At 46.2% G+C, this 27,299-nt stretch overlaps 1 long non-coding RNA gene across 1 annotated transcript; it reads right to left on the reverse strand.

Moving 5' to 3' along the window:
- Window positions 1-896: 896 nt before the first annotated feature.
- Window positions 897-24,274, reverse strand: LOC138567318 (uncharacterized). Its single transcript, XR_011302166.1, has 6 exons — window positions 24,202-24,274; window positions 4,589-4,783; window positions 3,915-4,016; window positions 2,786-2,926; window positions 2,178-2,346; window positions 897-1,956 (listed from the first exon to the last, which is right to left on the reverse strand). It is a non-coding gene; the product is annotated as an uncharacterized lncRNA (long non-coding RNA).
- Window positions 24,275-27,299: the final 3,025 nt, after the last annotated feature.

Raw genomic sequence — 27,299 nt, forward strand, 5'->3', positions numbered from 1 at the left:
CACATCGCCATATCCTTCAGGCCGTTCAGTACAAAGCAAGTGCAGTTATAGGGCAACAGGATGTTCAAAGGACAAGCCCCGCATCCACCTGCATAGCCCTCTGGGTATCGTAGTTCACAACTGCAAGTAAGCAGATCCCACAACTCGTCACCAAGCAGCACCGTAATAAGGGTAAGCGCTGCTTCAGTGTGAAGAAAGTGCAGTCATAGGGCAGCAGGGTTCTAACCCTACCAAAAAATCTGGATTGAAAGTGCATTGAATCTGGATTTTCCCAAACATTTAAATCCTCTTTAAATGCAGAAAATACAATTGCACTCAGTGGATTGCATTTGGCTTCCTTTTGGCTTAATACACCCGAAATATGTTAATTAGCGATACTCAGTGGAATGCAATCCCTAAACAATCCAACATCCAATCTCCAAACAATCCAGTAAAAATCCCAAAGCAATCCAATCCCCAAGCAATCCACTAAAAATCCTAAAAACAATTCAATCCCCAAACAATCCACAAAAAATCCAAAAGCAATGCAATCCCCAAATAAATCCAAAAGCAATGGAATGCATTTGACTAACTCTTGGCCTAATGTACTCAAAATATGTTAATTAGAAATTGTTCCTAGTAGAAACAATCCAATCCCCAAGCAATCCACTAAAAATAAAAAAAAACAATGTAATCACCAAACAATCCACTAAAAATCAAAAAATGATGTTAACTATAACCCTGAAAAGAAACCCTGCAAAAGTGATTACACTCATTGGGTCCTAGTCATTTGGGTACAATGACACGGAAGGGGAACATGGTTAATGGGATATTATCTATTTTTAAAAAAAACACACAACAGCTAGTTTTTAATCAATTGTATTTATTAAAAGAGGCACCATGAGGTGCAACCTGGAACTGTGTACATAGCACACAAGCATGACTGTAGCAATCCCAGAATTGGGTGCTTTACAATTTGTGGACATGCATGGATTAAAAAAAACAATACCAGCCCGGGAGTCAAATGCGGATCCAGGCTATGCCCAGAGAGCAAGTGAGTCTGGTAGGGACCCAGCCTAGGGAGCAAGGGAGTCAGCTGGGGACCCAGCTCAGTGAGCAATTGTGAAGGAGGTATCCAGAATCAGCCCGGCTAGCAAGGAACTCAGTGGGCACCCTGAAGCAGTTAATGAGTCAAATGGAGGCCCATGGCAAGCCCAGCGAGCAAGGGAGTAAGGGTGAGAACCATGTCCATAGAGCAATGGTGAATGAGGGACACAGAACCAGCCCAGGCAGCCAGATGAGAACCCAGCCCAGGGGAGTCAGGTGGAGATCTAGAACCAGCCCACAGAGCAAGAAAGTCAGATGGGGACCCAGATCCAGCCCATGGAAAAGGGGGGGGCAACAGATCCAGCCCAAGGAGCTGGGGTGGGGGGATTGACCCATCCCAGGGAGTAAGGGGGAGGTGGGGACACAGACCCAGCCCAGAGAGTAAAGGCAAGGGTGACCTAGACACACCCCAGGGAGCAACAGAGGGGCAACTCAGGATTAGCCTAGGGAGCAGAGGAGAGGAAAAACATAGACCCAACCCAGGGCGCAAAGGGGATATCGGCCCATGCATCAAGAGAGTCTGAGAGGGGAGAACACAAAAGCATGTCAGGCAGTAAGGGAGTAAGGGGGGGACCCAGCCCCATTGCAGGAAGCAAGTGGGCCTACCGTTTAGGGGGCAGAATAAGCCCAGGCAGCAAGGGAGATCCCTGAACCAGACCAGGTAGCATTTTATAATGCAATAACTAAATGTTTTGAAAAATAAGACACATTTTTGCATTCCTTAAATTGCGACTAGACTTGTGTAGAAAAGGGCAAGTCGGGTGCCTTCCACTTCAGTCAGTAGATCCCACATTTGTTTGGCAGTGCTTTTGAGTACTCAACAACAGGGAGTTCTGCAAATACCATTTCTGCTGCTTTAACCGATACATTCTGAAATGCAAAAAAGAAGAATTCTGTAGACATAGCTTGAAAAGAGCTAGCAAAAACAACAGGTCGATCTCAAAAGGAGGTGATCAACAAGCATTATAACTTTACTGAAGATGGGCCTGGCAAAGGGATGCATGGATGAAAGGAAGCACAGTAGACAATTTGCACTGTACAATCTCCAAATTAATATATTAAACATGTGTGTTCTGAATGGCATTATGTACCTTTTATAGCTTCTTGTCGATGACAATCCAATGTTAATCCTTGCTTTTCTGCCATTTTGCTACATTCAAAGTCCAGCAGTTTGTTCAGCAGATAGCGTGCCAAGTGCTTGTCTCTCTTTTTTTGCCGTCATCACAGTCTCCCTTGGTTTCACAGAGCTCACCATGAAGTCTGTAACAAATAAGAAATGAAAAATGATTAGATTGCTTAAAACTGAAAATCTATATCAAGATATGGAAATTGTTCAGATTTCAATATTTAATAAAGCTACATCCACAAGGATATTCTCCCTTTTTGGTGGTCTGTTTATCATACTGCTTTTCTAGTTCTCTGCCTCACTGGTCATTTATTCACATTGTATCATGCTACGGTGAAACTACTTTGTAAGCACAATACATAAAATGATAGCGCTGAAGGCTTACGCATATAGTTATTGCACATTTTTTTTAGGGTTTCGACCACAGGATATCTTCACAGGAATGCCAGGGGAAGAGGAGAGAGATGAGGCAGGAGAAGACTAAGATTTCACTTGCATATTCACTGAGACAATACAGCATTTATTTTAATGGGGGCGTCCACCAACTTTCCTTTTTACTCAAGGGGTTCTTACATCTGATGTTGTTGCCGAACCAGGACTGGGATCAGATTAAAGCACTTGGTGGTTACGGTCCCCTCTTTTTCCACTGAAGAGCCAGTTTGAGGCAGTGTTCGATGGCCATCTTCTGATCCAAATCCATTCTATCCCAGTACACTGAAATAGTAGCACAAACATTAATATAGCACATTCTAAAAGCAACAAATGGCACTTCTTACTGGGCAGTGAAGGTCAGCACAAAAAATAAAACCCACTACCTATGATGCTTCTAGTTTGACACAAATGGTTTCATTTTATCTGGATATTCAAATTTGTTGAACACCAGGCTTACAAAAAGCTAGCATTAACCTCCGACACAGGGCCAAACCCCCAGGGATTTTGAGGCCTCCAGGCACACACCACCCCATGCACGGGCCTGCCAGTGTTTTTTCAAAGCAGTCTTCTGAGTGTAAATCACTTAATTGGAGTTTTAAACCCACTACTTGTGCAATAAAAATGTGTTAACCAGGTCTGCCTTCAGCCACTCGATTTAGAACTGGTGCGGCAAGCTTGCTGCTTCAGCTAGTTTGCTTTGAGACAGGTTGTGAGATGACAAGTGCGTGCTGTGACCAGTGACCAAATTCCCTTCTACCCCAAGTGCCCCACCCCTCTTCTCACCCTTCTGCCGCTACCCTTCTTATATCCCCCATAGATACACTATCTCCCAACAATGCTCACACAATGGGCCTCATTACAACTTGTGCAGAATGGGTTTAATGGTGCCGGTGCCGTTAAACCCACTCCACACTAATACGAGGTCCCCTCACGGGACCCTCTCTGGACGTCTGGTTTTTCCAGACGTCCATAGCGGTTCCCGCGAGGGGACCAGGGAGCTAACAACGGGCCCGTTCGTAATGGGCCCGTTGTTAGCTCCCTCCCCATTCCCATTGAGACATATGAGGGCTCGAATGGGAATAGGGAAGGACCGGGCCCGGGTTCCCTGAAGGAGGAAATACCGGGCCCTCCATACTCGGAATGGCCCGGTATTTCCCCATTCAGGGAACCTGGAAACGATTTTGGAGGCAGCCATGCCCTTATTAAGGGCATGGCTGCCTCCAAAGTCGTAATGAGGCCCAATATCTTCTACCCACAGTCACAGTCCCACCTGCACAACCTGCTGGATTTGACTTCAGAGATCCATTCTTCAGTGAGGAATTCTCAGTAAAGCTGAACATTTCTTGAGACCTGCAATGAAGCTCAGCAAATTCTATAAAAAAAAAAAAGGCTACATGAATATAAATGCACTTCTGAATAGACACTCAGCCCCCACCCACAGAGCCACACCCACACACACACTCCTCCCCACACACTCAGACCCTCACACAGCATCCAGCTCACCCAACCCACACTCTGCAACCATGGCCCAATTTTGCACCCAACCGACACACAAAACACCCAGGCACCGCCACTGCCCCAACCATTCTCCCCTGCTGCCCACCCTCTTCAAGTACCTTCCCCTTCATCCCAATTCCCCACTCCTCTTCTGCCTCAACTGCCCCTCTTCTCCAATTGCCCCCTTCTCACCCCACATTTCCATGTACGAAGCTTGGGTGAGGCCACAGTGTCGCCTCCCTACATCATGTGGCTCTCTAAAGAGACCTGTTCCCAGCAGCCCATCAGATGTTGCAGGCCTTTAATGAATGCTTCTCACTTTATTTCTTCAAGCAGCGCATTAAAGTGGGGGCGATTTACAAATGATGGCCCATTTATGAGAACACTGTTTTGGAGGAGATGTTTGTAACATTTCTGTGTTAAGAAAGGCAAGTAGTTTTGTTTTACCGGAACACAGGAGCGCGAGTGAGACGACGTCTCCACGATACTGCAGGCTGGGATCTTCCGCAATAATGAGGACCCACAACTGAAATTAGCCTCCTGGATCTCTTGCAACAATCAGAGACTGGGACTCTCCAACACCACCCAGATACAAGGCAACAACACCTGAGTTCAAGGTGGGTGTGGTGATCACCGCCACTCCTGTTGGAAAAGACAATCTTTTTCAGACGAAGCAAGTTACTGGTCCTGACGAAGATGACACACGATGGAACGTCATTGAAATCGGTCGACCACCTGGATGGACGATAGCCCTGAAACCATATGGGATACGGGGCACAATTGATGTAACTGCAGTGGAGAACAGACTTTCTCCGCCCTCCACTAATTAATCATTTTGTTTAAACAATCAGGATCCATTAGTGGTTTACAGAGGACAGTTTTATGATCTTTGTGATAAGATGTTTTTAAGACGGTTTTTGAGCTTCCCATAACCTAGTAACTTATCTACAATGTATTGGTAACACACTACCTGGAAGGTCAATAAAATGATACAGGGCCCCCGGTGCCCCATTGAAATAGCTCCTCCTTGAAATGTTGACAATACTAAAGTAGATGCTATTTTGCTTATTCATCAAGAGCTATACTAAGTGAAAAAACATTGTAGACATAGGGACAGCTCTCCTTTTCTTTCCCTATAAGATAGGCGGTCCACCACCTCCTGCCTAGGGACAGACACCCCACACATGGTGAGGGTGTTCTTCTACCTAGGGACTGGTAGGTTATACATTTAGTGTCAAGAAGAATGATGCTCCCACTAAAGATGTTCTCCTCAAAGTCTTCTTGTGTGTTATAACAAGGCCCATTTAAGAGACCTTTGTTTTGGAAGAGATGCTCATACTGTTTCTGTGTTAAAAAAACATATGTTAGTTTCATTTAGCAAAACAAAATCACATTTTTTTGCAATGTCTTCCACAGATAGTGTGTTTAAACCAGAGATTCAAAAGATCTTTTGCAAACAGTATATCTATCATGCCAGTAAGAATCTACCTGTACAGGAAGAAAACATGTTATTGCTGCCACACAAATGTTTGCGCAACTCCCCACACCACCATGTAAGAATACTTCATGTTTTATTTTCCCTCAATGCCAGTAAAACATGCAATTCCACAGTAAGGAACCATTTGTCATGATGCCTACCCCCAGGCATCTGGACCAAGCCCATCAGCCCCGTGAGCAGGCATCTAGACATTTAGTAAAACCTCAGCAGCCCCGGCTAGGGGCTATCTGGGTTCAGTCCTGGCGCCTTAGGCGCCAGGCTCATAGTAGGAATTAGTCCTGGCGCCTAAGGCGCCAGGCTCATAGTCATTACTTACCTCAGGAAGACCATGCTGCAAATGACTCCAATCCAACATGAAGCCTGAAAGAGAATATTTTTCTACAGGGACTATTTTTTACTCGGGTGTGGTTCTAGGAACTTCTTACTTGGGACTACTTTTGAGGCTATTTAAACCACACCCGACCAGCAACACACGCTTCGCATTATTCTGCATCCAGCAGCGTAACACTCACCGTGCCTGCAGCCTGCATCCAGTCTTCTGCCACGCCCGCCTCGAATCCAGAGCTCCTGAAACAAAGAGGAAAGAAAGGGAAAAGGTTAGAAAACAAACTTATTTCTATTCCACTCCTGATTCTGGATCCATCTTGTCTCCGGACCTGTAAAGAACATCATTTCTGCACGCGCTGCACCTCCAGCTGCAGCGCCGCGCCATACTCACCAGTCTTCACAGCATCCTTCGGGTCGGCGCTGCCTCCATCATTTCTTCGCTGAACTTCGGCACCTAGAAGACAAAAGAAAACCACAAGGTGAGCTGAGGGAACCAACAAATATAATTCTCACCACCATTGACTTACCTGATTTACCACCGGAGGCATCCTTTTGTGACTCTCCATATTTTCAGAGAGACAAAACAACACGTTTTCCTCGTGCAACATTTACCGGACAGCGCCGGGTAAAACAGACTCTTACCTGAGCGCCATCAGCTGCCACAAGAGCATCTTTTCACGAGCCAGCTGCAAGACAAGAAAGGAAGGGGGGAACAAGACTGAACATCGGACATATTGAACTCTATGAACTTAATACTTACTGGTCCTCACCAGGAACCTCAGAGTCACCAGGAACCTCAGAGTCAATACTCTCTGGAACTCTCCCGAGCCTTCAAACCAGTGAAGTAACTGGAATCGACGCGCCCCTGCAACTCCACGCAGGATGGAGAGCTCACCTTTCAAGAATATAAGGTGAGATTGCTGTGAGGGCATTTCGGAGGTGATTAGTTGGGGAGGACTGCGGGGGTGCCATCACTTGAATCCACAAGTGGCTAAATCCATCTCTCCACTTGCAGGAGAATATTTCTACGGGTTAAGCAGACAAGATTAGGAGGGCAGATCCAGTCAGTCATTGCTGCACTACGCATCACGTGGGTGGAGACCGCAGCTGTTCGGGTCCGACCGACGCCCCTGTGGGAGCCAGGTGAGCGTAACAGAACGCGAAGCCTATCTACAAATCCCCACCCGGGCGTTATGGAAACCTCAGAAACCGACCAACTAGCCCTATTGTTAGGGGAACTTAGGGCAGAAGTGCACTCCGCGCGCCAAGATTCTAATGCCCTCAGGAGAGAACTGATTGTGTCAAAGGAGCTCACTGATCTTGCTAGACAATTACTGCAAAACCAAGCTTGGCAAACACCATTACCTGAACTCGGGGGGAATCCAACTCCTCTTTCATCGAGCAATCCTGTGCAAGTGGTTCTACCAGGGAGCATTCCTTTAGGTCCACCCGAACGTTTTGCTGGGGACCCAAAAAAGTTTGCCGTGTTTATGAACCAGTGCCGCTTGCACTTTTTATGCAGACCTGGAGCTTTTCCGAAAGACCAAACCAAAGTAGCCTTTGTACTATCATATCTTAGTGGCAGCGCAGCGGATTGGTCAATTCCATTAGTTAACCAGGATGACCCTCTTCTTCGGGATTTTCAAGGTTTTCAATTGAGCATGGAAAGACTATTTGCCAGACATTCACAGGGACAGGCCCTGGATAATGAACTTTTATCATTACGACAAGGTAACCAGGAACTACTAACCTATATCGCCACTTTCAATAGGTTAGTGGTGGAAACCGGATGGCCAGAGGTAAAACGAATTACATTATTTCATCGTGGACTTCGGGGTGAACTCAAAGACGTTTTAGCCCAAGTTATGAACCCACCTCAGGATTGTGCAGAATATATAGACTTAGAGGTCCAGTTAGACTGTGAAAACAAGGAAATGATATGAGGCAGGGTAACCAAAAAGGAAACACACCAAACACAGGCTACAAAGGAACATACAAAGTACTTTATTTTATACTGAATCCAGTTACAAAAGAACAGAACAAAATTCAGATAGCTATCGACCCTCAGTACAACACAGCGAACTCCGGCGTGGTTCGGTGTGCTCAGTGAGTGCAAATATTCATTGAAACAGTCAGGCTTTTATACATTTCTCCAGCCTGTTGTCCAGCCTTTCTTCAGGTTAACCATTCCATAAATAAGTTACTGCTCTCGGGTCCCTTGCCAGGTCAAATCTAGTTCATCTTAGGTTTATACATTAACAAGAAGAAATGGTAATAATGTATGCTCTAGGCCTAACATTACAATGCGGGACTTAATTTATACAATATAGTTAAGCAGGTGTTCTCATTCAATTATAGATCAGTTTCGGTGATACAGGTAATCCATTGCACACAGGTCAGCAGAAGGACAAGGTCTCAGCTCATGACCCTAACAAGTGGCCTGCAGGCAAGTTATACATTAGCTGTACAGAGGTCATGACAATCAAGTTCTGTTCTGAATAACATAGGCTACCATTGTAGCTCACATGGTGACTTTATAGAGCAAGAAAACCTAAAATGGCGGCTTGACCCAAAATGACAGTTTACATGGTTTCTAAGGTCAGGACCTTGCAATGCGAGTTTATTCACATGTAGTCAATAAGCAGCTTGTTAGCAGCTTGGCGTAGGCCAATATACATATATTCATAGCAATAGGAGGCACAATATAATTTCTAGTTTGACAAACCCTCCTTTTGGCCTATGCCAAGTGCTAAACTACTTCTGATCTCCCTGCAAATAACTCCATGTGTCATCGTCCATACACCCTGAATAGCTGTCAGAAATATCTATCGCCATTAGATCTTTTACTAAGATCTCTTTCAGTACATACTCCTTAGAGGTTTTATCCGGGGCATACACTTTATGTCCTATTGTACCTATCGCCTGAGCGCAACATCCCCTTAGCATTGAACATATACTTGGTAGATATTGGATACAACAACAACAAATAGCTGAATTCCCAAAATAATCAGCAAGACTGAAAGCACTTTCCAACCCCAAGACCGCAAGAAGTCCCAGAACCAAGCGCTAAGATCCCAATTTCCCTCGGGAACATGCACTTCTGAACTAAGAATGTGCAGATTCTGTATTGCCTTAAAAATAGTTGGGGAGGAATCCGGTACGAAAACACAGCAAGCGGACCCCACTAGTTTACATACTCCACCACGTTCAGCCAGAATGACATCTAATGCCATCCGGTTCTGAAGCTCTACCAATCTGATCGCTTTCTGCTCTAAAGTCATATTATAGAGTATATCTGTGGTCCGGTTGATGGTTCTCTCCAGTGCTCTCGCTAGTTTCCTGATATCCTCGGAATTCGCTATCTGCCCAAAGAATGGAAGGAATGATTTCGCTACATCTCCTAAAACCTGTGCTGGAGTGTCGCCATTCTCGTCCCGCCGTGGACGAGCCTTCGAAACCTCTACAGTACTTGCTATAAACACCCCAGGTAACAGGATTCCTAGATAACAAGTACCCTGCCAATCCCTGGGCAACCATGGAAATGCTACATTACCGCAAACAAAATAGATAGGTTCGCCTACATACAAAGGTCTGTCTTCCCCAGTCAAATTTGCAATGTTGGCACAACCTTTAAAATCTCCCATTGACCGGGTGCCATTCCTATGTATGCAGAAAGAAACTGAATCGGGGCTATGGTTAACAGTATAAGAAGGAGGCACGGCATCCTTATTGCCTATCAGAGCCATTTTAAAGGAAATCAAAGATTGGAAAGGACGAGACAGTCTATCAGAAGGCCTAATAGAAGCAATATTGAGCTTACTCCTATTTGCGAAAAGCGAGCATCCCAGGGGAGTCAGAACACGTTTCTCAAAACTATTCAAATTAGTGCCATCAAAGTTCCCCGAGATGCTATCGTTCCATCGGCCAAAGAACAGTGCTCTAAGTGAAGCATAACAAGCAGTTGTCAAAGGTAAAGGGTGAATATACCAACCTAGCCCCTTATCCCCATGTTGCGGTAAATGCGAGCAGATCCAACAATTGGTTCTGTTAAAGATTGCATGGGTAGCATTCATAATTAGAAGTAGAGTGTTATTTTGATAATTCCATCTATGCAAAAGATCTCTAGGTGACAAGGTATGTAGTTGGACAGAAGGAGTGGGAACAACAGTTATATTTTCAACAGGTAGGAAATCATTCAAAGGGTACATTCTCTCCAAATACCAAAACCCACAACCAACAGTTACTAAAAGTCCCGTGATTATCACCAGTAGACAACAAAACGTTTTCGGGGCCCCCATACATATCTGCTCATTGTCTCTCCTAGTCACATTTTTGTCCAAAAGTTCAGTACGAACGGTAGCGGATGCGGGCATTGTCATCTTCAATCGAGAAACACCAATTGTTCGTTTGCTGGCGACTCCGGTCGCGCGTCTTCTTAATGTCTTTTCCCACAACCCTTAGCCAGCAGAACCCTTTATGCAATTGGGCCAAAAAAAGGCAAGCCCTCAAATTCTTTCAATTGTACAGCAAGAGCCATATTGCAAACCTATCTCCTTGGGCGGAGATTATACTTCACAGTTTCCGGTGCAAAAGAAGTCAGCAGACAGGATGTCGTCACTTCCCACAGGAGGTGGCGAGTGAGCGGAAGTTGGATCAGAAGATGGATGATCCACAAACGATGCAGTGGGAGAGCAAGGAGGCAAGATGGCCGTTTTGTCGGGCCTTACAACTTCCGGAACTGCCTCCGATACTCTCTCTCCACCGTCTGCCGTTTCGGGTACATTGGTTTCAATGTCGGAAAGGGGTTCTGCGTCTTCTGTATCGTATGGCACTGGGTGTGGGATCCGTCTGGTGTGGCTGCCGTGGATCCAGTGGCGACGTCCTCCTACCCGCACCGCAATCTGAGTGACCAGGAGCACCTGGTAGGAGCCCCTCCAACGTGGTGCGAGGCAAGACGCTCTATCGAAGGATTTAACGAGGATCCAATCCCCTGGTCGTAGACTGTGACCGGGGCCCTCGTACCTCACCGGCAATGCCACTCGCACCTGGTGATAAATTGAAAACAGGTTTTTAGTCAATTGGTTACAATAGTCGGAGAGAAGTACATTTTCTACATCGCGCAATGCGCAGCTTTTAGGCAAACCCCAAATGTTAGCAGGCCTCCCATTACCACCTCAAAGGGAGAGAGCCCAGTCTTAGTTTGAGGGGTTGTCCGCATTGAAAGTAACACGATCGGTAAGGCGTCCGGCCATTTTAGTTTGGTGCCGGCACACGTCTTAGCGAGCTTGTTTTTTATGATACCATTGTGTCTTTCCACTAATCCGGCGCTCTGAGCATGTCTGGCCGAATGGAATCGTTTGTTAATTTGCAATGCCGTACATATCTGTAGAATTACAGCAGCGATAAAATGCGGACCATTATCCGACCAGATAACTCTCGGCAAACCGAACCGTGGGAAGAATTCCTTTAACATGGTCTTTGCAGTGGTCATGGCTGTAGCGTCTTTAACAGGGAAAGCCTCGACCCACTTACTAAAGGCGCAAATGGACATATTTTATTTATTTATTTATTTATTTAGATTTATATAGCGCGCAAGCAGCCCACGGGCATTGAGGCGCTGTTACTTGTGAGAGCTTAGTTACAGAGGTACAGGAATGGTAGCAGTTGTTGGTACATTATAAGTATTACAGACATAATACAATACTTACAGCTTCTGCGATTGGTCATTACATTCCAGCTTATGCAGTGGGTCAAAATGTATAGTATTCATGCTGATGTGAGGGACCTTATGTGAAGAGGATGGTTTTCATAGCTTTACGGAAGGCGATGAGGGAGGCCTCACCTCGGATAGTGGGGGGTAGGGCATTCCAGTGTGTGGGTGCAAGATATGGGAAGCTGGAACCCCCCGCTCTGGCTCTTTTTACTAGTGGCACATAGAGCATGTTGGTATAGGGTGATCTGGTTGGCCTTGTGGAGGAGACAGGGTGGATCCTTTCGGAGAGGTAAGCGGGAGCAGTGAGGTGAATGCACTTGTGGGTCAGTGTAAGAGCTTTGAAGACGATTCTTTCCTTAATTGGGAGCCAGTGGGCTAGTTTTCTGGCCTCCGAGATGTGTTCTCTTTTAGCAATGCCTTGGGCTGCACGGAGAGCACTGTTCTGTATGACTTGTAACCTTTCCAGATTTTTGTTGGAGGTTCCTAGGAAGAGTACGTTGCAGTAGTCTAGCCTGGAGCCAGTGATGGCTCTGGCTATGTTTGTGCAGTTCTCTTTGGAGAGAAAGGGCCTGACTGCGTTGATTAGTTTAGCGTGATATGCAGCTGAGGAGGCTATTGCATTGACTTGTCTCTCCATGGATTTTAGATTGTTACATCGCTCCATTTCAATAATGTCAAAGTGAATCACTTCAAACGGGACAGAAGGAGGCCCAAAGCTACCTCTTGGAGTTGCTGTCCCCTTTCCCACATTGTGTTGTAGGCAAATCATGCAATTTTGGACATAATGCTGGGCAATTTTTGAAATCTTATCATTTACCCAGACTTTCTCTAACATTCTCGTGATCTGTTGAGCGCACACATGTGTGGGACCGTGTGCCATGGTAACCATCATTACTATATAGGCATTAGGAAGCAACCATTTCCCTTCAACCATGTCCACCCAACACCCATCATCATCGAGTTTCCCCAAGCCCTCAGCCCACCTCTTGGATTCTTCTAATGTGGCATCGGCTTGGATATCCCGTACAGACCCGACACCCTCATCCATTGCATAGGCATCTACAGTCTCCCTTGAAACATACATCTCCGTGAAGAGAGCAGAGGCAGTTTGTCTAGCTATTTGATCAGCGAAAGCATTCCCTTTCCCTACATCATCTATAATCTTGTGATGTGCTGCGCACTTAATGATTGCTAACTGACTAGGGAGCGCAAGCGCTGAAAACAATTGTACTATCAGGGAGCCATGTTGGATCTTGGTGCCATGCGAAGTTAAAAACCCTCTCTCTGACCAAAGTCTCCCAAAGTTGTGAGCCACCCCAAAGGCATACTGGCTATCAGTATATATGTTTACTGTTAGCCCTTCGGAAAGCTCACAAGCTCGAGTCAATGCTATAATCTCTGCGGCCTGCGCAGAGTTATGCGTAATTCTCTTGGTCTCCACAACCGTACTCGATGTAGTGACTGCATAAGCAGCTGTGGATGTACCATCCAGTAGTTTGAAGCAGGAGCCATCACAAAACAGCTCCCCTTGTGGGTTATCCAAAGGAGTGTCCCTCAAATCAACTCTGCCTTTTGTATCTTGTTCAGTAGTATACAGGCAGTCATGTGACTCTTCGTCACCGCAAACAGTATTTTGCGGGAAAGGTAGGCGTTCAGCCGGATTAAGAACGCAGCACCTCCTAATTTGAATGTGGGGAGCAAACAAGATTAATTTGTATCTTGTCAGTCGTGCGGAAGTGAGGTGTTGCATTTGGGTTTTTTTCAATAGAATATCTACAGAGTGAGGCACCATCAGGGTTAAATCATGGCCTAGGACCATTCCTTCACTCTGTTTTACAGACACAGCAGCAGCAGCGACAGCGCGCAAACATCTTGGCAAAGCGCATGCAACAGGATCAAGGGAGGAAGAGTAGTAACCGCATGGCCTATTCTTCCCTCCATGTTCCTGCGTTATTACAGCCAAAGCACATCCATCACATTCATGCACAAACAACACAAAGGCCTTCTCATAGTTCGGTGTGCCCAAAACTGGCGCCGAACATAATGCAGTCTTGAGCAACTCGAATTAATGTTGATGCTCCGTATTCCATGGCAATGGCGAAGAAATACCCTTCTTCGTCAAGGCCAACATCGGTTTTATCACTAGTGAGAAGTTTGGGATCCATAACCTACAGTAAGAAGCCATACCTATCAAGGCTCTAACTTCCTTTTGTGTATTTGGGACAGACATGCCAGAAATGTGTTTTATTCTTTCAGGTGTCAATCTTCTTCCCTCCTTTGACAGGAGATAGCCTAAATAGGCGACCTCCTGGCAACAATATTGAAACTTTTTAAGCGAAGCTTTGTGACCATGCTTAGCTAGATGGATGAGCAACAACACAGTGCCCTCTTTACAAGAGCTCTCAGAGTCAGCGGCTAAAAGCAAATCATCAACATATTGAAGCAACGTACAAGTAGGGGGCAATCCAAGGGTATCAAGTTGCTCTTTCAAAGCCCTACTATAAATACTAGGACTCTCAGTATAACCTTGAGGTCCACGAGTAAATGTGAATGAGCGTCCCCCTAAGGTGAACGCAAACAAGTATCTACTATCCTCATGTATAGGAATACTGAAGAAAGCATTCTTTAGGTCCACAACACTGAAGTGAGTAGCCGTAGCTGGAATCATGGTTAATATTGTCGTCACATCAGGCACAATTGGAAATTGCGGAGCGATGACTTTATTAATGGCACGTAAATCAATTATAAAACGAAATGGAATTGCATTATCACCTTTTTTGTACACGGGTAAAATCGGACTATTGCACAAACTTCCTGCAATCTCCTCAATCACCCCACGATGCACAAGATCGGAAACAATGCTCTTCAAAGCTCGCTCGCCTTCAACTGAGATCTTATACTGTGGAATACAGGGCAGCTCAATTCCATGTTTCAAAACTATTTTAACAGGCTCAATCTGCAAAACATCGACATCATTGTCATCAACTGCCCACAAACACTCTGGTACATTACTGAATTCTGGCGGCAAAGGTCTAGTCAAGAATTGCGAAACAGAACATTGCTGTGGTGAAATCGTCAAACGCACTCCATCAGAAGAACAATGAATTACCGCATTTAATTCCTTCAACAGATTCAACCCTAGCAAATTCTCTTCACAATTCGAAGTCAAGAGAAATGGACAGTGGTCCGTAAAGGGACCCAAAGAAATAGGTACCGGTGAAGAAACCGGACAAACAACTGGTGTGCCAGAAAACCCTACAGAAACATTGGTTTGCCCTGACAGTGGAATGTTTGGAACCCGAGAATGATCAATGGAGCACTTCTGTGCTCCAGTGTCTATCAAAAATTGATGTTTCCTATTTCCCACCACCATTTCAACGTAGGGACCTTTCTGATTAACGGGAATAGGTGTAGGTTCCAAACCCTGCTTCGGGCAATCCTAACGAAACAAAATATCATCAAAAGGAAGCTCTTCAGATAGATATGCAGCAGAAGATGATCAAATATGTTTCTAGTATCCACACTCAAAGTCTGATTATCCTGTGAAAAAGGTTGTTGGGGATCCTGCGAAAACTGGCCTCTACCAGGGCCCCCTACACCCGGGCGACCTCTGGATCGTCTACCCATATTTCCAAATGTGTTATTCGACCTCTGTCGAAGGACGGGGCATTGTGCACGCCAATGACCCTCCTGGCGACAATGGGCACACTGGTTAATATTCACAGGATCCAAGGGCACATTCCCTTGTGGAACATACTGACCTCTAATCTGCGAACTACCCCCTCTGGGGCCTCTAACAATTTGCTGTAACAATACTTTAGTCTTCAAATCACCTTTTCTCTTCTCGACTCTATCTTTTTCATTATTGACACGGTTCTCGTAGTACTGAGCCATGTGCAGTACTTCTGATTGGGATTTCGCCTGCCAAGCGCTCTCAGAAGACATCATTTGTGACTGGATGTCAGGCAGCAATCCACGTACAAATTTGTCCACAAATAATCTTTTCCCAGACTCTGTGCCTAAGTCTTGTCCACTGAAATCCGAGAATACCTGTTCGAACCGATTAAAGAACTCGGTAGCACCCTCAGATTTTCCTTGGACACAGGCCGTAAGCTTGTCCCAAATAATTCTCTTTTCGGGGATTATAGTTTTCAGTTTTGCAATGATTCTGTCAGGCAAAGTTAGTATCACCTGAGGTGGTCTCTCACCAGCTGGCCTTTCCCCATCAAGCCTAACTATGTTAGCCCATGTATCTCCCAACCCTGGTACATCGTCTATAGTTCTAACTTGTTTCCACAAATCTACAGGCAGGAGTACAGGGAATAGCAAATCAATGTCGCCTAGGGTAAACACTGAGGACTGCAAAACGGACTCTATGGGCCTCATTACACGGAAGGCGGTGAGCCATGCCGCTATTAGCGCCATGGCTCATGCCGGTAAAATACCGGCACCGCCTTGGCGGAAAGGGGATTTACCGCCCCATTCCAAGGTTGGTGGGGCAGTAAATCCCCCTTCCGCCATTGCCATTCCCCATTCCCATTTCTGCCCCATAGGGCTCTATGGGAATGGGGAAGGCGCAAATTACGGCACCGCAATTTTGCGGTGCCGTAATTAGCTCCGAGGTCCCTTAGCGGGTTGGTTTTTAACACCTGCAAAAAGCAGGCGTTAAAGCACCAACCCGCTAAGGGACCTCGTAGTAAGGCGGTAATGGTTAACGGTCACCGTTACCATTAACGGTGGCCGTTAACCATTACCGCCTTCCGTGTAATGAGGCCCTATCTCTTTATCCCTGTCGGATTTTTCCTAATGTCAGGAATAGTTTGTCTAATAGTATTCACTTCCTGTCGTGAAAACGGGACGTGAACAAACTGCGATACATAATGTGCAGGAATGTCCACAGCAGGTGTACCTGCTGCAGCATTAGCAGGAATCTCAACCTTTGGGACAAATGTCGGAGGAACCTCTCTCATAGGCAACTGAGATGTAGGCAACTCCGAACGCTTACTAAGCAACAGAGCTAAGTCGAGCGCTAAAGCAGTTGAAGAAGTGTCAAGTGAAAAAGCTCTCTTATAAATGCTCAATAACTCTGTGGGACAACTAACCTTTCTCTTTAAACATTCATCCTGCAGGTACTCTACCATTACCTGTATCACTTTCCTCTGCATTTCTAGCGTATATTGACTGTATGTGTCATATACCTCAACTGGAGTTATCGATATGTCTGAAATCCATCTAATCGCATCTTTTGTACAAATTCGTGCCTCCTTTACGACACGGAAGAAATCATTTCTGTACATACATACTTTCTTCTTCGTCATCCTCATTCCGTAACCTTTCCAACTCCTTTCTATACTCAAATATCCTCTCAACATGCTCATGTACCTTCTCCACAGTGTCTCTTGAAAACGCTAAAGTATTCAGGTCCCTCAACCCTTGTGGGAGGTCTGCATTATTTAATTTACCCCACTTCAGAATAGAATGGCTGATCGAGCTAAGTTCGAGAATCGGGTATTGGTTAAACCCAATGTTACCCTCAAAGGAACAGATGTATCAGAACCGATGCAGATCGGGGGGGGTCAAGGGACCCTTAACTCAAAAGGAAAGTGAAAGAAGATGGCAGATGCAATTGTGTCTGTACTGTGGGGCCTCAGGACATTTTCTACGGGATTGCCCTATAAAAACATCTAAAAAAGTAGTCAGAGTTGCTGATAAAAATCAAACAGAGCCTGATTCGGGAAACGACCATGCCCGACAAGTGTAGAGGTCCGCTTGCCGAGCTTGAAGAAGGATACTCAGACCTCGCACTTCATCATACCAATGGTCCTTATAGATCCAAGGCAGCCATCACGTATGCACGCAGTGAGGGCATACATTGATAGCGGGGCCATAGGAAACTATGTGGACCACGAGTTGGCTTCTAGGATGAATCTATCTCTCTGCAAAAAGACCACTTCAGATGTCATCACCACAGTCGATGGAACTGAAATTGCATCTGGGCCTGTAACTCATTCGACCGCAGAGATGACACTATTGGGTCAGGATGGGCATCGAGAGACTATTGTGTTTGATTTAATCAAAGCCCGGCAGTTCCAAATAATACTGGGGATACCTTGGTTGGAAACACATAATCCTTGTATTGATTGGCGAGAGAAGAGAATAACCTTCCCGGATTGTGCACATACTTGTTACCCAAAAAAAACCTTGAACCAAGGCCTGGCCACAGTCGCTACTCCAGTTGTGCAGTTACCTCAGGAAAATCAAGAATTCCAGGATGTTTTCCAAAAGGAACAGGCAAACACCCTACCACCTCACAGATCATACGATTGTCAAATCGATCTCATACCTGTTGCACAACCTCCATGTAGTAGGATCTACATCCTTACGGAACCCGAAAACCTTCACCTACGACAATACTTCGACCAATACCTTGCTAATGGCTTCATTCGTCCATCCAAGTCCCCTGCATCTTCATCTTTGTTCTTCGTGCCTAAAAAGGAAGGTGACCTCAGAACGTGCATAAACTACCGCGCATTAAATCAGATCACGGTTAAGAACCGATACCCATTGTCTCTGATCCCCGAATTACTAGACCAAGTAAAGGACACCTGCATATACACTAAATTAGATCTCTGAGGGGCATATCATCTGGTACGTGTAAAGAAAGGCGACAAATGGAAGACTGCTTTTCGCACTAAGTACGGGTTATTCGAATACCAGGTGATGCCCTTCGGGTTGTGCAATGCACCAGCAGCCTTCCAATATTTTATGAACGATGTCCTTCATGAACTCATTGACGTCTGTGTTGTTTTATACATAGACGATATTCTAGTGAACTCCTCTTCAGAATCGCACCATGTGAAGCACGTTCGTGCAGTCCTTGAGAAACTACGCCAGCACAAGGTATATGCAAAATTGGAAAAATGCATTTTTCATGCTACGGAAGTTGAATTCCTTGGATTTATCCTGACTCCAAAAGGAGTCCGAATAGACTCTCGAAATGTGGACGCAATCCTCAAGTGGCCATCACCCAGTTCAGTTAAAGGGGTACAAAGCATGCTCGGATTTGCTAATTTCTACCGCAGATTCATTCCGGATTTCTCACATGTTGTACACCCTATCACAGCACTTTTGCGAAAAAACAAACGCTTCTTGTGGACCGAAGAAGCTGAAAAGGCCTTCCAAGAGCTGAAAGCGAAATTCACGTCTGCACCTGTCTTAAAGCATCCACGCCCCGAACTTCCATACATAGTTGAAACTGATGCATCCAGTTTAGCCATGGGAGCTGTCCTGTCCCAGAAGGATCCTGAAACCGGTCAATTTCACCGAGTAGCATTTTGGTCCAGAAAGTTCTCGGCACCTGAGTTAAACTATGCGGTTACCGATAAAGAATTATTAGCCATCAAATCCGCCTTCAAGGCTTGGCGGCATTATCTTCTCGGTGCCAGGCATACCATTACGGTAATCACCGATCACCGGAACTTGCAGTATTTAAAAACAGCCAAGGCCCAATCGTCGCGTCAACTTCGATGGGCATTGTTCTTTGCTGAGTTCGATTTCATGATCACTTATCGCCAGGTTGTAAAACTGGCAAGGCAGATGCCTTATCCCGAAAAAGGGATGGGAGAAGCATATGCGAACCCGGAACCGGTGCCTATAATTTCAGAACAAAGAATTCTTGGCATAACCACTCTACAGACACTAGAGGATATTCAAGTAAAGATCCAACAACTCTTCGATCCAACAGCCCTGCAGGACTGGGTGAAGAAAGGCCCGGACTACTCAGTCATCAATGACCTACCTTATTATCAAGGGCGACTATTTCTACCACACAAGGAACTACAAGAACTCGTCATCTCCAATTATCATGACACCCTGATGGAAGGACACCCAGGTATTGCAAAAACTGAAGCTAAAATTGAGACAATTCTGGTGGCCCACCTGGCGAAAAGACGTAAAGTCATTTGTAATGTCTTGTGGCATTTGCGCCCAAAACAAAAGTCAGAAGAAAAAACAGCTGGCCTCTTACAACCTTTGGATATTCCACCTACACCATGGCACACCTTATCTTTAGACTTTATTACAGATCTACCTCCATGTAATGGATTTAACACCATTCTTGTTATTGTGGATCTTTTTTCCAAGATGGCCCACTTTATTCATCTAAAGGGATTACCTTCTGTTTCAATTCTGGCCAAGGAGTTCCTCGAAAACATTGTTTGAATACACGGATTTCCTTCCGTATTGGTCTCTGACCGAGGTAGTCAATTCATTTCACATTTTTGGAAGAAATGTTGTCAACTGGCACAAATCGACGTGAGGTTATCAACCAGTCACCATCCCCAGACCGATGGTCAGACGGAGAGGACCAACCAGACCCTTGAACAGTACCTACGTTGCATGCTACACCAGACCGAAAGTAATTGGAAAGATATTTTATGGATTTCCGAGTATGCATACAATAACTCTGTACATTCAGGAACCAGACAAAGCCCCTTTTATACCATATATGGACATCACCCTCGAACCTCAGAACTAGATTCGCCTCAGCATTTAGAAATGCCTGCAGTTAGTTATTTGCATTCTACTATTACACAAGCCTTTAAAGAGGCAACAGAACATTTGAAACAAGCAAAAGAGAAATATAAGAAAAATGCTGATCAACATAGAAGTGAAACTCCACAATACCAGATTGGGGATCAAGTTTGGCTGGCTACAAAACACATACCTCTGAAGGGAACTTGGACTTTTAACCTTAGATATTTGGGACCTTACACTATTAAGGCCATTATGAACCCGGTAGCCGTCAAATTGGAATTACCCTCTAATATGCGCATTCATCCTGTCTTTCATGTTTCACTTTTAAAACCAGTTCAACCAGGAACAAGATTAACCAAACCACCCGACCCCATCTTGATAGATGGAGAACCTGAATTTGAGGTAGAAAATATCCTAGACTCCAAGATGGTTAAATCAAAACTTTTTTATTTAATCGATTGGAAGGGCTACGGACCACAAGAAAGGTCATGGGAACCTAGTGACCACGTCCATGCACCTCGGTTGGTGAAAAGATTCCATCGGAACTTCCCAGACAAACCAGGGCCCAGGGGAAGAACAACTTTAGGAGGGGCCTTGGGGGGAGTGCTGTCATGATGCCTACCTCCAGGCATCAGGACCAAGCCCATCAGGCCCTGGAGCAGGCATCTAGACATTTAGTAAAACCTCAGCAGCCCCGGCTAGGGGCTATCTGGGTTCATTCCTGGCGCCTTAGGCGCCAGGCTCATAGTAGGAATCAGTCCTAGTCATAGTCATTACTTACCTCAGGCAGACCATGCTGCAAATGACTCCAATCCAACATGAAGCCTGAAAGGGACTATTTTGCTACAGGGACTATTTTTTACTCGGGTGTGGTTCTAGGTACTTCTTACCTGGGACTACTTGTGAGGCTATTTAAACCACACCCGACCAGCAACACACGCTTCGCGTTATTCTGCATCCAGCAGCGTAACACTCACCGTGCCTGCAGCCTGCATCCAGTCTTCTGCCATGCACGCCTCAAATCCGGAGCTCCTAAAACAAAGAGGAAAGAAAGGGACAAGGTTAGAAAACGAACTTATTTCTATTCCACACCTGATTCTGGATCCATCTTGTCTCCGGACCTGTAAAGAACATCATATCTGCATGCGCTGCACCTCCAGCTGCAGCGCCGCGCCATACTCACCAGTCTTCACAGCATCCTTTGGGTCGGCGCTGCCTCCATCATTTCTTCGCTGAACTTCGGCACCTAGGAGACAAAAGAAAACCACAAGGTGAGCCGAGGGAACCAACAAATATAATTCTTACCACCATAGACTTACCTGATTTACCACCGGAGGCATCCTTTTGTGACTCTCCATATTTTCACGTGCCGCATCTGTAAAGAGAGACAAAACAACACGTTTTCCTCGTGCAACATTTACCGGACAGCGCCGGGTAATACAGACTCTTACCTGAGCGCCACCAGCTGCCACAAGAGCATCTTTTCACGAGCCGGCTGCAAGGCAAGAAAGGAAGGGGGGAACAAGAGTGAACATCGGACATATTGAACTCTATGAACTTAATACTTACTGGTCCTCACCAGGAACCTCAGAGTCAATACTCTCCGGAACTCTCCCGAGCCTTCAAACCAGTGAAGTAACTGGAATCGACGCGCCCCTGCAAATCCACACAGGATGGAGAGCTCATCTTTCAAGAACGTAAGGTGAGATTGCTGTGAGGGCATTTCGGAGGTGATTAGTTGGGGAGGACTGTGGGGGTGCCATCACTTGAATCCACAAGTGGCTAAATCCATCTCTCCACTTGCAGGAGAATATTTCTATGGGTTAAGCAGACAAGATAAGGAAGGCAGACTCAGACAGTCATCACTGCACTACGCATCACGTGGGTGGAGACCGCAGCTGTTCGGGTCCGACCGACGCCCCTGTGGGAGCCAGGTGAGCGTAACACCATTTCCTTGGCTGCATATATGCCTCCATACACGACTGACCACTTAAGATCCATCATGGTGGCTTTGCCTTAACACCAATAAAGCATGCAATGCCACAGTTAAGAAAACTGTTACTTGCTGACTGTACAAGTGCCCCCACACCCTCCTAATGTAACCCACATATTGGCCTAGGCCCTATGTGAGAATAAAAGCAATGCTGCAGAAAGAAAATGTCCACTCTGCGTGCCCCATTTGGCTATAACCCCCCTCCCCGCCCCTACATAATAGCATTCATCTAGTTGTCTTTGCCCAAAAATACTGCTCCAATGCCCCTTGCCCGGGACCCAGCATAATTGGAGGGGGTGAAACATTTCACAGAAATATGCCCGAGTGAATGAACGAAGCAGCAACCCCAAACCAACCAAACACGGGTGAACATTTTTTTTTTAGGGTTAAAATGTCTTGAAGTATGTGCGCCCCCTTTCTAGTTGGAAAAGGACCCATGTGTGTGCCCATTTACAGCACAACATTACTTCCATTCGCCCTGTCTCTGTGTCCCTCTCTGCTTGCCTGAACTGGATGGGTCCCTTTCTTCTTGTGTCTTTGTATTAGTGTCCCTCGTTATTTGTATACATCTGTATTTGTATCCCTTGGTCTGTGTTATAGGGCTGCCCCTCGAAGTGTACACGTCTGTGTTTGACATACTACTAGAACCCTCTCCTTACTTGTCCATCTGCTTGTCGGGGGCTGTGCCTCGCTTCTCTATGTGGGACCCCTTCTGCCAGTATTTCTGTTTCTCTATTTGCAGGTTGGCTCTCACACATTTCAGGTCTCTTATCTCGTCCACCCTCTGTTCGCCCCATCCCCCACCAGTCTTCTATCTGAGACTACATGCAGTGGCTATACAACTCCTGGTGTACAGCTGATGTAGAAAAGACAGGCCTGGGGTCGAGTTGCTAACCTTATGCCCAATCATTCCAACAAAAGGTGGAATTCAAATCTGCGTTCCTGCAAGGTGACATCAAGCTACACTAAACTCGATGAGCTACCCTAGTAGTAAGGTTGCGTGCTTACATGTGTATATGCTATAACAAATGTGTTATTTTATTTCTAATGGCCGACAAATCCCAGCAGCTTAACCCTAGACAACGTGACAACAATTGCTGAATTGATCAACGCGGCTGATGTTATTGATAATAAGAATGTATAAGGCGCTCTAGGACATATGAGAACCACCTTTCAAAAGTGGGCTAGAGAGAATGAACATCTCTGGCTTGAACATTCACCGTCTAGAATCAAACGTTTTTTGAAAAATGCCATACATGATGTTGGAAAGGAGAGGGGCATGATACTGTTAGCCACGAAAACCAACAGTGGTATCTTTTCAACAGTGGGAGAACGATCAAGGAAAGCCGAAGTATTTAACTGCGTTTCATGATGGCTATCTGCATACCAATCAAATAAATAAATTAACATGATAATATAACACAACGCTGTTGCAGTTTACACTTCAATTTCGGCGTTCATTTTTGATCTGGCTGTTAAGGCTTTCATTTGTATGCTCAGCCGTGTGCAGAGATTTGATGTATATCTCTGAAAAGGGCAACGCTTTCCCGGCTTGATCTGAAGTTATCAGAATGTTGCCGTTTTACGCTGGACACCAAAAAGAGCTGCTTGCTGTCACACGGAGCGGCTGCTAAGGAGCCAAGACTATTGCTGCCCAGCACTCGTGAAACCATTATCTGTGGACGATATATTAATGTAAACTGTATGCATTACTATATGGAAGAATGTTGCGCCCCGCCCCAAAGCCCCCTGTCTTAAGCAAACCTGGATCGCCATATAGGGATCAACTTCATGCACAATGAGCTTTTGACCACCCAGGCTGGCTTAGCTGCCACCCTCCCCGACGCATTTTTGTTCACCATTGGAGTGTTTTGGGGGGCTGATGAAAAGCAAACTTGTCACAAGGCTTCGTCCTGAGAGGATGGGATTTCTGCTCTCATTCACAAATAGGATTACAGGTTCGGGGTTTCCCCACAACACTACACTAAATGTACCTCTGCTCGATGTACTTCCAAGAGTTCCCATCCGATGCCGAAATGCAGATCTGCTGCCATTGTTCAAAGAAACACTGCAGCAGCCAGGACAGGAAGTGACGACCTTCAAGTGAAGTTGCATGCCGGGAAGCCGGCTTTTGTTATTAATGCCAAGAGCAATTACAGCTGCTTTCAAAAAGGAAACACCTGCTTTAAGGGCGTACACACGCGGCGGAGTGACGCAACTCCACCGCCTGTGCTTTAAATAAAGGGGGCGTTCCACGGCTGCGGCAGAGCGACCATGGAGCCCGCACTGTACGCACAACTGCATGTGAGTGCTTATGACAGAGGGCCTCCCGGGGGCCTGAGAGAGGCCGGGCCACTCTCAACAGTGGTCATGAAGCCTGGAAACCAGCATGGACCCGGGCATAGGCGGTGAGGAAGCAGATCAGTCGTTTTCCGATTCTCATGTCGCGGAGCCGGCGGTGACCATGCGGTTTCGGCCACCATCTTGCGCACGTGGTGGAGAGGGTCACAGCTCCTACCAGGAGTGCTTGTGCGCCCCCACGTGCATTTATTGGATTCCCTGCATAGGGGACAGCATTGTGCTGTGTATTCTTCATTTTTGAAGTGTTTTGACATTTCTGAGACATTGAGTGTGAGGTGAGGAGCTGGGGGAGGCCTATCCTCCTTTGTTCATTTTCCCCTATGTCCACTCCACTCAATCTTTGGAGACATTATCCATGGACTAGGAGTTCCTTCTTTGTTATTCCTGTCTGTTTGGACTTTGATGGAGGGGGGCTACTCTGTTTAGTGCCCTAGGGTGTTAGAGTGTCACGTGGCTCTACGCTCACATTTGTAGACATTTGGAGAGGGTGCCTGACAGGGCTTTGGCTGGCAGTGTGGTAGTGGAAGAACATCATCACAAGTATCTGCAAGGGGTGCGTCTGGCCAACATCATCACACTCAACATTTGAACGCAGTTGTGCCTGGAGCAGCACGTCAGTGAGTTGCGGCCCCAGTACTAGAAAGGGGTGCCTGTGCGCTCGCTACCATGGATGGGCCAGCGGCTGCAGCACCCGGTGCCACCCAAGTACCAGTGCCAGCTGGCCCAGTTGCTGCATATTTGTTTGTTTGTTTGTTTGTTTTATTCACTTTTTATGCGCGCCAGACCCAGGGGTAACAGGGCGCAGTGGCAAGGAAATACGAAACTTACAGGTTACATCATGGCAAAATGTACATTAAAATTACATTGGGTTAGACAGATCAGGCATACAGTAATTACAGCAAGTATACAAGTTCAAGGGGGTCAAGATGCTCGTAGGAAGTAGGAGCCCCCGGTCAGCAAAGGTCAGTCGAGGTGAGGAGTTGAATAACTTTTTTCCTGAAGCAACGGTAGGGCATGTCTGCTCTCAGGTCTTGTGGTAGAGAATTCCAAGTTTTAGCCGCCTTTACTGGGAAACTGTTTCCTCCGATAGTGTTCAGTCTAAAATTCGGTATTGTCAAACAGTTGAAGTTACCAGCTCTGGTGGGTCTGGAAGATGTTCTCCTATGGAGTTTGTCAGACAAGTAACTAGGGGCAGAGTTATTGAGGGCTTTGTGGGTCAAGGATAGCATCTTGAGTTTTATTTTGTTCTCTGTAGACAGCCAGTTGTGATGTCGTCTGGTGGACGAGATATGGGACTGTTTGTTAATGCCTAGTGCCGCTCTCAAGGCGTTATTTTGTAATGTTTGTAGTCTCTGGGTTATTTTTTTATTAGCTCCAGAGTATAGGGCATTACAATAATCTACTCTGGAAAGAATTAGAGGAAAGGTTTACTGGCTCTAATCAGTTTGCACGTGTAGGCTGTGGAGGAGGCAAGGGATTTTAGCTGTTTGTCAAAAGATAGGGTAGAATCAAGATAGAATCCCAGGGTTTTAACATCCTTGGATACTTGGATGATGTTCCTGTCTATGTTGAAGGAGGCAAATTCCTGTCCTAGTTTTTTGATATTGGCTCGGGTACCTAAGATGATCAACTCTGTCTTATCATCGTTTAGACAAAGGCCGTGAGTGGCCATCCATGCCTGGATGATAAGGTATACCTTGTTCACCAATTCCGTGTCCTTAGCATGATCCCCAGAAAGCGGGAGGAGGATCTGTGTATCATCTGCGTAGTTAGTATAGGTGATACCAAGATGATCCAGATCGTCGAACAATGGCTTGGTGAAAATGTTGTATAGAGTTGGGGATACGCAGGAGCCCTGAGGGACACCACACGAGATCGGGGTGGGATCTGCCTCCGCGGAGGGAGAGAAGACTCGCATCGTTCTCTCGCTCAGGAAAGACTTGATCCATCCAATAGCTTCTGCCGAGAAATGTGCCAAGACAGCAGCGGGCACTCAGACCAATGCCCGAATTTGATATCACAGTTGCTACATCCAGCCTGGGACCGAGATGGAGACCGTGGATTGATAGGCTCGACATGTACTTCCAGGCCACTGGGGAGACAGATGAAGACAGCAAGGTGGCTACGCCCCTCTACTCAACAGAGGTTTTTCAGTCCCTGACACCTGCAAATGCGACGTATCCTGCAGCTAAAGACACGTTGTGACAGCATTTCATGCCACTTGCCAACTCAGATTACAAGCGTTTTGTGATGTGCAGCGCCAGGCAAAAGGACGATGAGTCCCTGGATGACTTCTACGGGCGACTGCACCGTATGTCCCTGTCATGTGCCTGGGATAACCCTGAGATAATGATTAGGAACCAGGTAATACAGGGTAGTTCGTCTAGCAAACTGCACAGGCAGGTGCTGCGAGAGCCGGGACTCACGCTGCCTCGCATATTGGAACTCAGACGCTGCCAAGAGGTGTCGGAGGTGCGTGCCTCAAGGATGGATGTGGCTGGCCGCCCAGGGAAAGTGGACGATGTGTGTGCTGTTGGCCGTGGTCAAGGTGGCAGAGGAGCCATATATCCAAGCGGAGGCCAGCGAGACAGGGGTGCAAGGGCCCCTGATTCGTGTACAAAGTGTGGGTATGACCTCCCACACCCTGCTCAATCCCCAGTGCAGGGGAAGGCTTGTGCATGTTGTGGGGTGCTTGACCACTACGCCCGCACGTGCAGAGCTCCAGTGCCGG

The sequence above is a fragment of the Ambystoma mexicanum genome, chromosome 2p (genome assembly GCF_040938575.1).
Source record: "Ambystoma mexicanum isolate Mex_15411 chromosome 2p, UKY_AmexF1_1, whole genome shotgun sequence".
Taxonomy (NCBI): Eukaryota; Metazoa; Chordata; class Amphibia; order Caudata; family Ambystomatidae; genus Ambystoma; species Ambystoma mexicanum.